Source organism: Mobula hypostoma, chromosome 5, assembly GCF_963921235.1.
Source record: "Mobula hypostoma chromosome 5, sMobHyp1.1, whole genome shotgun sequence".
Lineage (NCBI taxonomy): Eukaryota > Metazoa > Chordata > Chondrichthyes > Myliobatiformes > Myliobatidae > Mobula > Mobula hypostoma.
The window spans coordinates 84,445,161-84,458,701 of NC_086101.1; the positions used below are offsets into that span (position 1 = coordinate 84,445,161).

The following is a 13,541-nucleotide window of genomic DNA, read 5'->3' on the forward strand; positions in this document are numbered from 1 at the left end:
ATTCTCCTGCCTGATCTACATAGCCCTAGGTTACCTTATAATCAAAATAAGGTTTAAGTAAACCTAACGATTCAACATCTACTTTATTGTTGAATGATTCCGAAGGATGATGAGGCCGATTCTCCTGTTTCTATTGCTTCAACTATTAAGCTAAGTACAGTGAATACAAGTGATTCAGCAGGAAGCAGTACATAATGCTAGCTTTTATGGGAGTTTCATTTGCTCTTACTAATTTAAAAGTTGAGAAACTGAGCACAATCACACACGCCACACCATCCCTATACATTTTATTTGTTTTGTACTCAGTTAGGTAGCAGGATGGAGATATGTCCCTTGATATCGAGAGCAGTGGGCTCCTCCTCTCCATGCAGCTGATGAATCCAAAGGAATGGCAGCGATCGATACGGTTTGGCTCCAGTGGCATTGCAGGAGTTGCCAGTCAGCGTTGAACTCAATGTAAGATGGCCTTAGGGACTCCAGCTCTGCACTTTTCCTCGGGCTTTACTCCCTCAGGGCAGCTGACGTTTGAGAGTGGAGCTTTCCTTCTCCAAGATGAGATACCAACCATGGCTGAATAAGCCCCATCTGCCCGAAGCTACCTGTTTTAAGACACCTATAACCCACCTTTTCCCCTTCCCTGTCAGTAGAAACAGTTCTGCTAGACTTTGCAACTAAGCCACATGTGAATGCCAGGAGCTGGACTTGGTTGTCGGAGGCTATTTGAGATGCACGTCATTGAGAGCACTTAGTAGGTAGTTGGAGTTTATCCCCACTACTCCCCACCCATCACCCCAGTTGTGACAACCTCATGGATGAACTCAGTTCATTCATTTATTATGTGTCACGTTGCATGATCTGCAGGCTAGCAAAGGGAAGGAGCACCTTGTTTGGTAGCGATGTATCTCCACCCCAACATACGAGTCAGATGTAATGCTTCTTATAATATGTAAACAGGTTATACTATGCAGATTTCTCCTGCATCTTCAGTACATCACTCTTGGAGTCTAAAATATAACAGTTTTCTAGCAGCTAATACAGGACCTGGTGTTAAAAACTAAATAGAAAAAGAGGCACAGTTGTAAAGCTGTGACGTATGTGGGTGATGCAAGCTTAGTTGAGCTAGAGCGTGTTTATCACCTGAGTTGGGGCCAGTTAAGATCCAATACGCTAAACCAGAAATTGACCACTTAACCCAGGATGAAACTGAAGTTCGAAGTACAGTTCAAAGTAAATTGGTGCTGTCAGATATGCCATCTTATGGGTGGGTTGCTAAACTGGGCACCCATTTGCTCTCTCTGAAACGGTAAATAAAATCTCTTCAGGCCATTCAAGGAATTGTATTGTAACTCTCCAAGTATATAGATTAATAATTATTTCTGCTTCGCCATTGCAACAGATAATCTGATCATTTATCTCATTATATTTTGTGGGGCCTTGCAATGGTCAAATTGACTGCTGCATAACCCTGCATTATGGTGGCAGCATTATAAAATACGTCATTGATCATTAGGTATTTGGGTAACTCCTGGGAATTTTCAGAAGTTAATTGTTGGATTTTAAAACAGGTAATTGCTTTTAGATCCTATCATATGGTAACAAATAGCTTCACTTAGTCAGGAATTTGCATCAGCCGTTAAGTAAAGCCACATATTCACAAGAAAACAATGTGTAACATATGTGTGTGCATTAACCCCATGAGGGCTGTCATACTAATTCTGCATGAAAATCAGGAATTCAATTAAGAACTCGAATGTACAGTCTATATAATTGTGTTATCCAGTATGAATTGACTCTGAGTTTGTGTCTTATAATTAATTAGCTAATCCGATTGGGTGTTGCTGGAGGCGTAGACATTGAGTTCAAATTTCTATTTGTTTATTATTTTCTCTGATAATTTTAATAACCCTAAACTAAATTAATTTTAAAATGAATCCTGCTGAGTTTAACACACCATGAGTCACGCATTTCAATTTTTTGTTAAAGAAGTCAGAAGTCAGGCAATGGAACTTGAAAGTTTAGCAATTATTTACTGAAGTAGGGTTGAAAGACTAGGATCGTGAAAAATTGTTTTTACTGAAGAACAATTCAGCAAATATTTAACAAATTGATAGACTTCCCACTAGAGGGCAGGGACCTTCAAATGTGTGAGTTTCCAGTTTTAAACCGGAGTGAGAAATCTCCTTGATGATGCTTCAAAGTCTTACAAAAAGTTAAAAACTGTGTTAGTGCTGTTTGGAAAACAGTGTTTCACAGCTCTGTTATGTAACATTACTCTGCTTCATGTAGCCAAGCATTTTGTGAAATCTAGCGACATGGGTGACAACAGGGCTTTGCTTCCATCTATACTCACATTGACCATCAAAATATGGAGGAACCTTCCTAAATTCCCACAGCCCCCCCCCCCGATGAACCCATGATTTCACTCACTGAGGACGATGAGAGAGCATTCTAGAGGAGGGTGAACCATGGAAAGCAACCGGCCCAGATGGGGTACTACTCAAGATCTAGTGGGGAGCAACGGGTTGGTGTGTTCACCGATGTCTTTAACCTCTGGCATTGGCAGCCCAAGGTACATGCCTGCTTCACTTCAATTATATCAGTGCCTAAGAAGAACGTGGTAACCTCTCTCAATGACTATTATCCAGAAGCACGTACATCCACTATGATGAAGTGTTTTGAGAGGATGGTGATGAAACATATCAATTCCTGTCTGAGAAGCAACTTGGTTCCTCTCCAACATGCCCACCTGCAAAATATGTCCACATCATTTCTTTCTTCCTTTATTGTATTTGCAGTTTGTTGTCTTTTGCACACTGGTTGAATCCCCAAGTTGGCGTGGTCTTTCATTGATTCTATTATGGCCACAGCTACCATTTTAGAAACATAGAAACGTAGAAAACCTACAGCACAATACAGGCCCTTCGGCCCCCAACGCTGTGCCGAACATGTACTTAATTTAGAAATTACTTAGGGTTACCCATAGCCCTCCATTTTTTGAAGCTCCACGTACCTATCCAGGAGTCTCTTAAACGACCCTATTGTATTTGCCTCCACCACCGTCGTCAGCAGCACATTCCATGCACTTACCACTCTCTGCATAAAAAACTTACCCCTGACATCTCCTCTGTACCTACTTCCAAGCACCTTAAAACTGTGCCCTCTTGTGTTAGCCATTTCACATCTGGGAAAAGGCCTCTGACTATCCACATGATCAATGCCTCCCATCAACTTATACACCTCTATCAGGTCACCTTTCATACTCGTCATTCCAAGGAGAGAAGGCCGAGTTCACTCAACCTATTCTCATAAGGCATGCTCCCTAATCCAGGCAACATCCTTGTAAATCTCCTCTGCACCCTTTCTATGGCTTCCACGTCCTTCCTGTAGTGAGGTGACCAGAACTGAGCACAGTCCTCCAAGTGGGGTCTGACCAGGGTCCAAAACAGCTGTAACATTACCTCTCGGCTCTTGAACTCAATCCCATGGTTGGTGAAGTCTAATGTGCTGCATGCCTTCCTAACCATACAGTCAAGCTGCGCAGCAGCTTTAAGTGTCTATGGACTTAGACCCCAAGATCCTTCTGATCTTCCACACTGCCAAGTGTCTTACCATTCATACTATATTCTGCCATCATATTTAACTTACCAAAATGAACCACCTCCCACTTATCTGGGTTGAACTCCATCTGCCACTTCTCAGCCAAGTTTTGTATCCTATCGATGTCCTGCTGTAACCTCTGACAGCCCTCCACACTATCCATAACACCCCAACCTTTGTGTCATCAACAAATTTACTAACCAATCCCTCCACTTTCTCATCCAGGTCATTAATAAAAATCATGAAGAGAAGGGGTCCCAGAACAGATCCCTGAGGCACACCACTGGTTACCAACCTCCATGCAGAGTATGACCCATCTACAACCACTCTTTGCCTTCTGTGGGCAAGCCAGTTCTGGATCCACAAAGGAAGGTCGCCTTGGATCCAATGCCTCCTTACTTTCTCAATAAGCCTCGCATGGAGTACCTTGTCAAATGCCTTGCTGAAATCCATATACACTACATCTACTGCTCTACCTTCATCAATGTGTTTAGTCACATCCTCAAAAAATTCAATCACGCTCGTAAGGCATGACCTGCCTTTGACAAAGCCATGCTGACTATTCCGAATCATATTATGCCTTTCCAAATGTTCATAAGTGCTGCCTCTCAGGACCTTCTCCATCAACTGAGGTAAGACTTACTGGTCTATAATTTCCTGGGATATCTCTACTCCCTTTCCTGAATAAGGGAACAACATCTGCAACCCTCCAATCCTCTGGGACCTCTCCCGTCCCTGTTGATGATGCGAAGATTATTGCCAGAGGCTCAGCAATCTCCTCCCTTGCCTCCCGCAGTAGCCTGGGTATATCTCATCCGGTCGCAGTGACTTACCCAACTTGATGCTTTCCAAATTTTCCAGCACATCCTCTTTCTCGGGATTACTGCCTGTGCCACGCGACAGTGAGAGTAGGAATGCGATGAGGTGGAGGATAAATGCGTGGCTGAGGGATTGGAGCAGGGGGCAGGGATTCAAGTTTTTGGATCATTGGGACCTCTTTTGGCGCAGGCGTGACCTGTACAAAAAGGACGGGTTACACTTGAATCCTAGGGGGACCAATATCCTGGCAGGGAGATTAGCGAGGGCTACTGAGGTGACTTTAAACTAGAATGGTTGGGGGGTGGGAATCAAATTAAAGAGGCTAGGCGTGAGGAGGTTAGTTCACAACAGGGGGATGGGAACCAGTGCAGAGAGACAGAGGGGTGTAAAGTGAGGGTAGAAGCAAAAAGTACTAAGGAGAAGAGTAAAAGTGGCAGGCCGACAAATCCAGGGCAAGCATTAAAAAGGGCCACTTTTCAACATAATTGTATAAGGGCTAAGAGAGTTGTAAAAGAGCGCCTGAAGGCTTTGTGTGTCAATGCAAGGAGCATTCATAATAAGGTGGATGAATTGAAAGTGCAGATTGTTATTAATGATTATGATATAGTTTGGATCACAGAGACATGGCTCCAGGGTGACCAAAGATGGGAGCTCAACGTTCAGGGATATTCAATATTCAGGAGGGATAGACATGAAGGAAGGGGAGGTGGGGTGGCGTTGCTGGTTAAAGAAGAGATTAACGCAATAGAAAGGAAGGACATAAGCCGGGAAGATGTGGAATCGATATGGGTAGAGCTGCGTAACACTAAGGGGCAGAAGACGCTGGTGGGAGTTGTGTACAGGCCACCTAACAGTAGAGTGAGGTCGGAGATGGTATTAAACAGGAAATTAGAAATGTGTGCAATAAAGGAACAGCAGTTATAATGGGTGACTTCAATCTACATGTAGATTGGGTGAACCAAATTGGTAAAGGTGCTGAGGAAGAGGATTTCTTGGAATGTATGTGGGATGGTTTTTTGAACCAACATGTCGAGGAACCAACTAGAGAGCAGGCTATTCTGGACTGGGTTTTGAGCAATGAGGAAGGGTTAATTAGCAATCTTGTCGTGAGAGGCCCCTTGGGTAAGAGTGACCATAATATGGTGGAATTCTTCATTAAGATGGAGAGTGACATAGTTAATTCAGAAACAAAGGTTCTGAACTTAAAGAGGGGTAACTTTGAAGGTATGAGACGTGAATTAGCTAAGATAGACTGGCAAATGACACTTAAAGGATTGACGGTGGATATGCAATGGCAAGCATTTAAAGGTTGCATGGATGAACTACAACAATTGTTCATCCCAGTTTGGCAAAAGAATAAATCAAGGAAGGTAGTGCACCCGTGGCTGACAAGAGAAATTAGGGATAGTATCAATTCCAAAGAAGAAGCATACAAATTAGCCAGAGAAAGTGGCTCACCTGAGGATTGGGAGAAATTCAGAGTTCAGCAGAGGAGGACAAAGGGCTTAATTAGGAAGGGGAAAAAAGACTATGAGAGAAAACTGGCAGGGAACATAAAAACTGTCTGTAAAAGCTTTTATAGATATGTAAAAAGGAAAAGACTGGTAAAGACAAATGTAGGTCCCATACAGACAGAAACAGGTGAATTGATTATGGGGAGCAAGGACATGGCAGACCAATTGAATAATTACTTTGGTTCTGTCTTCACTAAGGAGGACATAAATAATCTTCCAGAAATAGTAGGGGACAGAGGGTCCAGTGAGATGGAGGAACTGAGCGAAATACTTGTTAGTAGGGAAGTGGTGTTAGGTAAATTGAAGGGATTGAAGGCAGATAAATCCCCAGGGCCAGATGATCTGCATCCTAGAGTGCTTAAGGAAGTAGCCCAAGAAATAGTGGATGCATTAGTGATAATTTTTCAAAACTCGTTAGATTCTGGACTAGTTCCTGAGGATTGGAGGGTGGCTAATGTAACCCCACTTTTTAAAAAAGGAGGGAGAGAGAAACCAGGGAATTATAGACCGGTTAGCCTAACGTCGGTGGTGGGGAAACTGCTGGAGTCAGTTATCAAAGATGTGATAACAGCACATTTGGAAAGCGGTGAAATCATCGGACAAAGTCAGCATGGATTTCTGAAAGGAAAATCATGTCTGACGAATCTCATAGAATTTTTTGAGGATGTAACCAGTAGAGTGGATAGGGGAGAACCAGTGGATGTGGTATATTTGGATTTTCAAAAGGCTTTTGACAAGGTCCCACACAGGAGATTAGTGTGCAAACTTAAAGCACACGGTATTGGGGGTAAGGTATTGATGTGGATGGAGAATTGGTTAGCAGACAGGAAGCAAAGAGTGGGAATAAACGGGACCTTTTCAGAATGGCAGGCAGTGACTAGTGGGGTACCGCAAGGCTCAGTGCTGGGACCCCAGTTGTTTACAATATATATTAATGACTTGGATGAGGGAATTAAATGCAGCATCTCCAAGTTTGCGGATGACACGAAGCTGGGTGGCAGTGTTAGCAGTGAGGAGGATGCTAAGAGGATGCAGGGTGACTTGCATAGGTTGGGTGAGTGGGCAAATTCATGGCAGATGCAATTTAATGTGGATAAATGTGAAGTTATCCACTTTGGTGGCAAAAATAGGAAAACAGATTATTATCTGAATGGTGGCCGATTAGGAAAAGGGGAGGTGCAACGAGACCTGGGTGTCATTATACACCAGTCATTGAAAGTGGGCATGCAGGTGCAGCAGGCGGTGAAAAAAGCGAATGGTATGCTGGCATTTATAGCGAGAGGATTCGAGTACAGGAGCAGGGAGGTACTACTGCAGTTGTACAAGGCCTTGGTGAGACCACACCTGGAGTATTGTGTGCAGTTTTGGTCCCCTAATCTGAGGAAAGACATCCTTGCCATAGAGGGAGTACAAAGAAGGTTCACCAGATTGATTCCTGGGATGGCAGGACTTTCATATGAAGAAAGACTGGATGAACTGGGCTTGTACTCGTTGGAATTTAGAAGATTGAGGGGGGATCTGATTGAAACGTATAAAATCCTAAAGGGATTGGACAGGCTAGATGCAGGAAGATTGTTCCCGATGTTGGGGAAGTCCAGAACGAGGGGTCACAGTTTGAGGATAAAGGGGAAGCCTTTTAGGACTGAGATTAGGAAAAACTTCTTCACACAGAGAGTGGTGAATCTGTGGAATGCTCTGCCACAGGAAACAGTTGAGGCCAGTTCATTGGCTATATTTAAGAGGGAGTTAGATATGGCCCTTGTGGCTAGGGGGATCAGGGGGTATGGAGGTAAGGCTGGGGCGGGGTTCTGAGTTGGATGATCATCCATGATCATAATAAATGGCGGTGCAGGCTCGAAGGGCCGAATGGCCTACTCCTGCACCTATTTTCTATGTTTCTATGTTTATTGTCTATATGCTCAAGCTTTTCAGTCCATTGTAAATTATCCATACAATTGCCAAGGTCCTTTTCCGTAGTGAATAGTGAAGCAAAGTATACATTAAATATCTCTGCTCCTCCTCTGGTTCCATACACACTTTTCCACTGTCATATTTGATTGGTCCTATTCTTTCATATCTTATCCTCTTGCTCTTCACATACTTGTAGAATGCATTAGGGTTTTCCTTAATCCTGCTCACCAAGGCCTTCTCATGTTCCCTTCCGGCTCTCCAAATTTAATTCTTAAACTCCTTCCTGCTAGCCTTATAATTTTCTACTTCTCTATCATTACCTAGTTTTTTGAACCTTTCATAAGCTTTTCTTTTCTTCTTGACTAGATTTTCAACAGCCTTTGTATGCCATGCTTCCTGTACCCTGTCATCCTTTCCCCGTCTCATTGGAATGTATCTATGCAGAATGCCACTCAAATATTCCCTGAACATTTGCCACATTTTTGCCGTACTTTTTCCTGAGAACATCTGTTCCCAGTTTATGCTTCCAAGTTCCTGCCTGATAGCTTCATATTTCCCCTTACTCCAATTAAACTCTTTCCTAACTTGTCTGTTCCTATCCCTCTCCAATGCTATGGTAAGGGAGATAGAATTGTGATCACTATCTCCGAAATGCTCTGACACCAGACCAGGTTCATTTCCCAATACCAGATCAAGTACAGCCTCTCCTCTTGTAGGCTTATCTACATATTGTGTCAGGAAACCTTCCTGAACACACTTAACAGACTCCACTCCATCTAAACACCTTGCTCTAGGGAGATGCCAATCAATATTGGGGAAATTAAAATCTTCCATCATGACAATACTGTTATTATTGCATCATTCCAGAATCTGTCTCCCTATCTGCTCCTTGATGTCCCTGTTTCTATTGGGTGGCCTATAAAAAAAACCATTACAGTTATTGACCCCTTCCTGTTTCTAACTTCCACCCACAGAGACTCAGTAGACAATCCCTCCATGACTTCCTTCTTTTCTGCAGCCGTGACACTATCTCTGATCAACAGTGTCACACTCCCAACTCTTTTGCCTCCCTCCCTGTTCTTTCTGAAACTTCTAAAGCCTGGCACTTTAAGTAACCATTCCTGCCCTTGACCCATCCAAGTCCTGGAAGGGCCACATCATAGCTCCAAGTACTGATCCATGCTGTAAGTTAATCCACTTTGTTCATGATACTCCTTGCATTAAAATAGACACATCTCAAACCATCAGTCTGAGCACATCCCTTCGCTATCACCTGCCTATCCTTCCTCTCACACTGCCTACAAGCTTTCTCAATTTGTGAGTCAACCAATCCTTCCTCCGTCTCTTCAGTTCAGTTCCCAACCCCCATCAATTCTAGTTTAAATTCTCCCTAACAGCTTTAGCAAAGCTCCCTGCCAGGATATTGGTCCTCCTCGGATTGAAGTGCAACCCATCCGTTTGTACAGGTCACGCTTGCCCCAATGATCCAGAAATCTTAATCCCTGCCCCTTGCTCCAATCCCTCAGCCACGTATTTATCTTCCACTTCACTCTATTCCTATACTCTCTATCGCTGGCATAGCCAGTAATCCCAAGGTTACTACCTTTGAGGTCCTGCTTCTCATCTTCCTTCCTATCTCCCTGTAGTCTGCTTTCAGGACCTCCTCCCTTTTCCTACCTATGTCGTTGGTACCGATATTCTATTATGGATCTATTGAGTATGCCCACAAGAAAATGAATCTTTTTTCACTCCACATCAATAAAACCGAAGACTTGATCATCGACTACAGGAAAAAGAAGCCAATGGTCCATGAGCCGGTTCTCATCAGGAAGTCGGAGGTGGAGTGGGTCAGTAGTTTTAAATTCTTTAGTTTTATTGTATCAGAAGCTCTGACCTGGCACCAGCACATAAGTGCCATTATGAAGGAAGCACAACTGTGCCTTTGCCTTTGTTAAAATTTGCGTAGATTCAGTGTGTCACAAAAACTTTGACAAGCTTCTATAAATGTACAGTGGAGAGTACCTTAACTGGTTGTATCATTTCCTGGTAGGGAAAGACCAAAGCCCAAAAGCAAAAAGAAATGCATACAGCTCAGTGTGTCACAGGAAAAGCCCTCCCCACCATTGAACATGTTTATAAGGAATGCTGCCACAAGAAAGCAGCATCCATCACCAAAGACCCCCATTATCCAGGCCATCTTCCATTCCTGCTACTGCATTTGGACAGGAGGTATGGGACACTTAGGTCCTGCAATACCAGGTTCAGGAACATGTATTACCCAAAACCTTCAGCCTACAGAAGCAGGTAACTTCACTCAGCACAACTCTGAGCTCATTCTACAACCTACAGATTCACTCTTAAGAACTCTACAACTCATGCTCTCAATATTTTTCTATTTGCACAATTTGTCTTCTCTTGCACATTGGTGTCAGTATTTACTTATGCATAGCTTTTCATAAATCCAATTGTATTCTTCATTTTTCTGTAAATGTCTGCAAGAAAATAAACTCAAGATTGTATATGATAACATATACAGTACAAACTGTACTGTGATAATAAATTTTATTCCGACTTTGATAGAGAGAAAGCAAAATTCCATTATGGACACTACACCACCTCCTAATTGAGAAAAACAGGAGTCTTCAAATACTTTCTAGCTATATGTTTACTTTCAGAAATTATTCACCATAATTATGAATTTCAGAAGGCAGTACCTTAAACTTTGGCTGTATCTCTATTGCAAGCTATTTGGCAGGGTTACATCTGAACAACTTTAGATCTAAGATACATCACATTCTGTGTAAAGCATGAACTATTTTAAGTGCATTGTAAGTATAAATTGCAAGGATGCATAAGTGCTATATAAAATTGTATTTCAATGGGAAACATAATAGCTCAAAGCACATCAACAGTAAAATATGTATTAGCAGGACTTATTGCATCACAAAACATTATCTTTTCGTAGTATCAGAGAAGGCTTAACGGGCCAAATGGCCTTGTGCCTTATGGCCTTTCACATAAAATTGAAAACCATGTTGACAAACTTTGTGATCTTGCTGCAACACAATCCGCAGCAGTGTAAACCCGTTGTGACATTTAAAATGCAAGAAATGAGCTGAATGATTAGTTATTCTGGAATTCAGCAGAACATGACAGAGGTGCATTTCCAAACTTTCAGGCTGTTCTTTTCAGTAAGGTAGTGACTAAACTAGCACAACTAGTTTAGTAAAGACCATAGTTTAATGCAATGTGTCAGCATGATTATGGTGGAAGAATATAATTTATAGTACACAGACATTGTTCAGGGATGAAAGAGAAGATAAATACATTTCAATGCACTGGCTGCATATTTTAGTTTATGTCGTAGGTCAAAAGTTGAACCTTTGTACCAATAACAATCACAAATACCTATGCATTGTGACAGGACTCAAATTTAATAATTTACAGAAGCATGATATTTTGCTACAGGCTGCAACTGTCACAATAAAGTTTATTTTTCCACCAATAAAACTAATCAGAATTAAAGACCGACAACCTGGATGACAATAAAGACTTTTGTACTGTAAGACCCAGAATGCTCAATCAAAACATTTTGCTAGCGGCTGGATTAATGACTAACAAAACTGCAAAGTATATCTGCATTTTACTGGTCCGCTAGCATCAAATCTGACCCCTGCAATCATTCAGCCAGTTCTGTTTCTGCACAACAAGAGATAAACATAAGCTAATTCTGTGTAGATGTCCTTAGGTGACTATTTTTCAGTAGAAGGGAGGAATGTGTGCATTTTTGCTGAAAATATTTGGGAACACATCAAGCAAAACATTTTCCTCAAAAGTGAATGGAATAAATACGTAAAATTTAACATGAAAGATTAGAATTCTAATAAATATCACCATTAATTAAGCACCTCCACTCATCATGCTGAGCATGATGCTTAGCACTTCTACGCATAATGCATCATGTATCATACTCATGACCCTTTGACCCCTGAATGCATGCAACATGTATGTACATATAAAACAATTTATAGCAAAGTTAATCTGTGGATATTTTTGTACTGTTCAAAGTATAAGATGTGCCTTGAATTTCATTCTTCCACACTCCGATTGAATGATTTGTACTGTTGGGATTATCAAAACCATAAAAAGCAATCTAGCCTTTTGTCTCTCTCTTGAAATCTCTCAATGTTGCATTGAAACATCAAATTACAAGCCAAGATTTTGGAGTTATGCATAGCTCCACTGACATCTGATGATAGATTAAACCATGGCATAATGGTATAATTATGACATGATGTTTACATGCGTGACATTTCAAATGCACTTGGACAGTTATATTGGTGGAAAAGGTCTAAAGCATGGTTTCACAACTTGGGTGTCCATGGACCCCTTGGTTATTGATAGGGGTCCATGGCATAACAAAGGTTAGGAACCCATGGTTTAGAGGGAGCAACACACAAAATACTGAAGGAACTCAACAAATCGGACTGCGTATATGGAGGGAAATAGTGAGCCATCATTTCCAGTCATGACTCTTCATTTGGTTTCAACCTGAACCATTGACACTTCATAAATGCTGCCTGACCTGTTGAACTCCTCCGACATTTTGTGTACTCTTCCAGATTCCATCATCTGCTATATTTTATGTCACTCAGGAGTTAGAGGGATATGGGCCAAATACAGGCAAATGTGATTATCTCAGTTTGGCAACTTAGCTGGCAGGGATGAGTTTGGCCAAAGTGCCTGGTTTCATGCTCTATAGCTCCATGACTCTAAAGAAGCTTGAGATTAATTTTCTTGTGATTCGGCTACTGTTGGAGACTGTGATCTACACTTTGCTGGTGTGCTTTCGGGCGAATTGAGCTATCTGGCACTTTGCTGTCTTCAAGGGAGTTCCATGGGATTTTGAGCAAAGTGTGTGGCCTTGAGGGCAGGAAGCCTGGAGACAGAAGAACAAGCCCATGATCGACTCCATTTCTTGCAGATGCTGCCTATTAAAGTGTTGAGGAAGGTGCGCGTGCTTTCAGCACCGTCTGCCTGTGTGTGACCAGTCTCTCTCCCTTGCTCTTGCTCGCTGCTGCCGGAGAAAGGTGTCTGAGTGACTGGTTCCTCTCTTGCCCTCTCGCTCAATGCTGCCGGGGAATGGTGCCTGAGCCTTGAGTCTTGGGTAAGGTTTAATCAACATGGTTTCTGAGTGCTCATTTTTGTTACTATTTTGTTCAGTTTTGACTGGGGTGTGCTATCGCTGTGGCCTGCAGTTAGGGAGCGATGTGCTGCTGGATTGAATTGAACTGAGCTGAACTGAATGTTCCTGACTGTTCCAATGACTTGTAGTTTGATGTTTTGTGTTCTGTGTTCTATGCTCATTTTTTGGTGCCGTTTGCACGATTTGTCCTTTGCACATGGGGGATGGGGGGTGTTTGATACATTCCTTTGATTGGGTTCCATGGTGTTTCTTTGTTTCGTGGCTGTCTGTGGGAAGATGAATCTCAGGGTTGTACACTGCATTTTTACTTTGATAATAAATGTACTTTAAATCTTGATTCTAGAATCAATGAAATATCACATAGAACAGGACAGACAATCAATGCGCAGAAGACAACAAGTTGTGCAAATACAAAAAGGAAAAAAAAACAAAATCATTATAAGTAATTTAATAAACAATATATATTCAGAACATGAGATGAAAAGTCCTTGAGG

The 13,541-nt window shown here is 42.0% G+C and overlaps 1 protein-coding gene across 2 annotated transcripts in view; it reads right to left on the minus strand.

Annotated features, from left to right (window-relative positions):
* Nucleotides 1-13,541, minus strand: part of arhgap15 (Rho GTPase activating protein 15) — a 731,418-nt gene that overhangs the window by 622,186 nt on the left and 95,691 nt on the right. The window lies entirely within an intron of this gene.